This window comes from Gobio gobio (assembly GCF_949357685.1).
Source record: "Gobio gobio genome assembly, chromosome: 22".
Taxonomy (NCBI): Eukaryota; Metazoa; Chordata; class Actinopteri; order Cypriniformes; family Gobionidae; genus Gobio; species Gobio gobio.
In genome coordinates this window covers 40,740,352-40,745,439 of record NC_137118.1, presented here as the reverse complement: position 1 = coordinate 40,745,439, position 5,088 = coordinate 40,740,352, and positions in this window count along the sequence as shown.

Genomic DNA, 5,088 nt, shown 5'->3' with positions numbered 1-5,088 from the left:
GTTAAATTGAGTACTTACAATATCCCAAATATTTCCAACTATTTGTAAATCGTGAGAAAATTGCTTTTTTAATCAAGGAACCGGGACATGTGAGGGAGTCGCCTGTCAATTGCGTCATATCTGCGTTACCCTAAGTTTCTGGTTTTATTTTGCAGAAACGCTTTACTCTTACTGCAGTGTGTAACAAGTGTCATAGCAGCCGCCGAGCGAAAGCACAGAGTAACGTCAAAACATCATTATGAACACACTCAGATGTATCTGATATGATAAAAAGAGCTGCGTTACCTCATACTCATGACCGGAAAAACAGAAGTGGCGTCAGCAACTGTGGCATAATAAAAGTCCCGCTGCTCGCGAGGCATGTGTTGCGTTCATCTTATTAACAATCGCTCCAGCGACCTTGCTCATCTCCACAACACTCGGTCCAGCTCTGCTTCATACTACAGTAACGTTAATAATCACATCCATGATGAACATGATTTCTGCCCGAGTCCTAACCCGATTCTTTTCCACCGGCTGTGAGGTGAAGACCACATGTCCCAAGATTCTGTGCTCAAACTGGCGACCTCTAGTGGACGGAAAAGTTACATAGTGCACCTTTAAAGAAGACACAGCAGATTATTGCTGAAGTTAAAGTATATATATATATATATATATATATATATATATATATATATATATATATATATATATATATATATATATATATATATATATATATTAGGGATGCCGCAATTCTCAATATAATACTGAACCGTTCGGAACGGCATTCACGGTTCAATACGAGCTTGTGAATTGCGGTTTTTCGGTTTTGCATTGAATTAATATTTTTTCTGCAAATTCTATCATTTTCCTCCATCCAAATATACTGAACAACGCGACATACATTCACATCACACGTTAGTGGTGGAGTTATACTCACGGAACACTATAGTTATTCAACATCACGAACATGCATTATATGCATGCGTTCTAAAGCCTTGCCGGTTCATTCGCGTGCGCGGTTTTAACATGCGCTTTTCCGAGCGCGTGCACTAAACGCCTGTCAAACACGTGATTACTGAACTAAGTAGTAGTTTTACTGCGCTAATACTGTCAAATACACACATGGTTAACATAAACACAGTCGGTTATGTCTAAAGTGAAAGTAAAATCGCAATCGTGTCTGTATATCAGATGCACGGAGGTCTTAAATTGACAACAGGGCAGTAGTGAACACGCGGTCCTTAAAGGGACAGTTCACCTGTAAAATTATGTCATTATTTACTCACTCTAATATTGTTCCAAACCTGTATTCATTTCTCGATGACAGAATTTTCATCTCTTTAATGTTAATACAACAACAAAAGACAAAGAGAAAATCACTCACTGCTCTAGACTGAAAAACTAATACAGTAGCTTTAATAAGAATTAATGTATATTTTATAGTGAAGTCTATGTAGTGTTTTATTTTTACATTTATTCATTCAATTTCATACTTAAATGCTGCTTTACTGCTCTGAGCTGCCAGTGTAAATCTTTATATGTATTTATTTTATATTATACAATACACTAGGAATGTGTACAAGGTTTTTTTTTTTTTAAAGTAAAGTTTAAGTAAGGGTTTTCAATTCTTTTAAGTAAAATAAAGAAAGAGTATTGCAACAAAAAATCTCCTTAACCTCTTGCTGTTCCTGTCGCCTAAGAATAGAATAGCAAAAAACCAAACCGAACCGAAAACCGTGGTTAAAAACCGAGGTATGTATATATATATATATATATATATATATATATATATATATATATATATATATAAAAATTACTATAAAATCAAAGTCACATTTGACCCGTGCCGCAACAAGAAAAATTTCAGAAGTTATATTTTCAAATTCTCTACTAAAAACCATAGGATCCAAAGAAGGTTCCAAAACAAAATTACATAGCAACTGTAACCCCTCCTGTTCAAACCACCCGCTCCAAGCGGGACTCAAACTCGAGTCGGTTGAGTTTGAGTCGGACTCTCTAACAAGGAGGCTAAGGCTGCAACCTCTAGCGTCAGTCGCTAGAACGTCTCTTGAGATCAGAGGAGTGAGGTTTACTCACACAGCGACTACTAGCTGGCCTCCGTTACACTCACCCCCCTAAACCTCACTCCCATCTGGGTCATGACACCAATGTATCCCCTCCAGTTCAAACCGCCCGCTCCAAGGGGGACTCGAACTCGGGTCCGCCGGTATAAGAGTCGGACGCTCTAACAAGGAGGCTAAAGGCTGCAACCTCTAGCGTCAGTCGCTAGAAGGTCTCTTGAGATCAGAGGAGTAAGGTTTACTCGCACAGCGACTACTTGCTGGCCTCCGTTACACAACCATACCTTAAAATCCCTGGTAATAACACCAAATTTGACACACACCAAGTCAACACCAAATATCTATTGGAAAAATATATATTCAACTTTTTTTCCATGATACCAATAGTTTGATTAACATTAATGAAACAGACAGACTATATATTAAGACCTACTGTACTGCACGGATCTAAATTAATGTAACACAATACATGTTTTGCGTGACTACTCGCCAAGACAGATATTTTGAAATACTGTAATTCTGTATAGGCCTATATAAGGATTGTGCGCTGTCTGAGGAAAGGTACTCCTCTCCGAAAAACATACAAATAAAGATACTTTTAGATGCTTAATTGCTATTTGGAGCATTGGGATCGCTAGACGAGGGTTTAATAAACACATTTTTTGTGAAAACCTCAAAATCGTCCAAAATCAAAATTTTTCAATTGTGTATCTCGACATTATCCAGTGCACATTCTGACTCCTTTTGCCAGAACAGATCACATATATCTAACCAAGTTTTGTTCCAAATTTGAAGTTGATATCACAAAAATTGAAGTTCTTTTGAGATTTTGTTTAGGCGCTGAACAAAAATAGCCACCGGATGTCAGCCATTCCTTTGATTTTTTTTTATGCATTCTCCTCTAACAAATTAATACATTTATTTCCAAATATCACTTCTATCACAAAAAAGTTGCCAAATATGGAACCCTGAGACCTTTCCGACGATATCTGCTTTGTCAAGATTAGAAAAGGTTTTGATTATAAAGTGGTTATAATAACTTCTGTAATATGAACCATTACACCACCGCCCACTAGGGGGATTTAAAGTACCGTTTCCATAGTAACGCAACATCCAATTTCAAAATGGATGAGTTTTGAGTTCGTAAGCTTTCAAATGATACCTAATTTATGATGATTACTAAAATATGTGATATAAAAAAGAGCGCCAAGGTGACAATTGTTTACATTCAAAACTAATGAAATACATTGAAGTATTAAGCAAACGACGAACCATTACGTCACATGTTTAGAACAGGCCTAGGGAAGGAGGATATGTTTACAACTGGTTATGAAAGAATCAGCGATTACGGATTACAAATGGATTAAAGATCTTTCTTTAGTCCTTGGAAATGTACGTGACTCTTTTGTACCAGCCTTTTGATTTAACCCACAAACAGGTCACAAATAGAAATGTGTCCTTTCTTTGTTTCATTGGGTTGTAAGATATTTACAACAGTCAGATTTAAAAAAAGGAATTATTTCTATTCAGCAAGGACGCATTCAATTGAACAATAGGGACAGTATTATTACAAAAGACTATTTATTTTTTAAAATGCTGTTCTTTTGAACTTTCTATTCATCAAAGAATCCTGGAAAAAAAAGTATCACGGTTACCACAAAAATACTGCTTTCAACATTCATGTTTCTTGAGCAGCGAATCATCATATTAGAATAATTTCTGAAGGATCATGACACTGAAGACTGGAGTAATGATGCTGAAAATTCAGCTTTACCATCACAGTAAAAAAAATGGTTGTGATTTTAACGGTAAAAGACTGTAAAAGTGCTACGGTTAAAAACAGTTAACTGGTTTACAAAAAGTTTCCATACTATAGTCGTTGAATAACTGTAATAGATCTAACCTTAAATTTAATTTAATTTGACAGTAAAATACCGTTAACAGTTTACAGTTACAGTTTTTGGATGTGAAAAAGAACAAGTCGTTGTGTAATTTACAGTGAAAAACCGTAAATTGACATTCCCAGAATTCCCTGCGTGACACTTCACATTTGAAGTATTTTCATTGAAATAACTATGTTTCTTCTTAGTTTTTTCTGATCAGTTATGTACATTAGGGTTTTATGTTACATCTAATGTTGTTAAATTAATGTTTATTGTATTTTTAAAATTCCATGTGTTACCAGGATGGTGTTTAGTTAGTGTTTGTGTGAATGACACCTGCCATATATTAGTATCATCCTGCTACAAACTACTTGTGATGAGCTTTGATTCATCATGTGACTCTCATCACCACTGTGATTGGTTGTTGTCAGTATATCAAAGATAAATAACATATATTAATATTTCAATAGGTTAGCAGTTTAACATGATTTCAGTTAATTAAATATGGTTTCAAAGCGCAAATTGAAAGTACATTTTTACAGTGTACATGTAATTATTACATTATAAATCTTTAAACTATTCGGTTTTGAACAGTAAAATAGTGAACTAAGTGCTGTCCCGTAAAACCTAAAATGTTGGTTCTGCCAACCACAGCTGCCAGTTTTTACCGTAAATTTTACGGTAATTTTTTTCTACAGTGTAGGTTTTAAACATCAAAATAGAAAGATATTTTAAATTGTAATACTATTTCACAGTATTACTGTATTTTTGATCAAATAAATGCAGTCTTGGTGAGAATAGGTGGCCCACCAGTCCTAAGATGGCTTTTCGGGTCAAAACCAGTTCCACCGGCTGGTATTTTGAAAGATTGCTGGTTTTAGCTGGATTTTCCAGCAAGGAGTCCCTGCCTGTGAACAGAGGTATCTTATATCATCATATCTTAAAACAGGAAATGACACGGGTCAGAAGATCTCACAAGAACTTATTTAGTGTCTTTGATACGATTCAGGCAGCTCCTTACAGTCTTCTCTGAGCATGAGACATCGTTTAAAAAATATCAAAGCGTAGCACAAGCAGCCTCATTCACATAGTGGTGTTGCATGCAAACGGAGGCGCCAGTGACGCACTTCACCGAGACA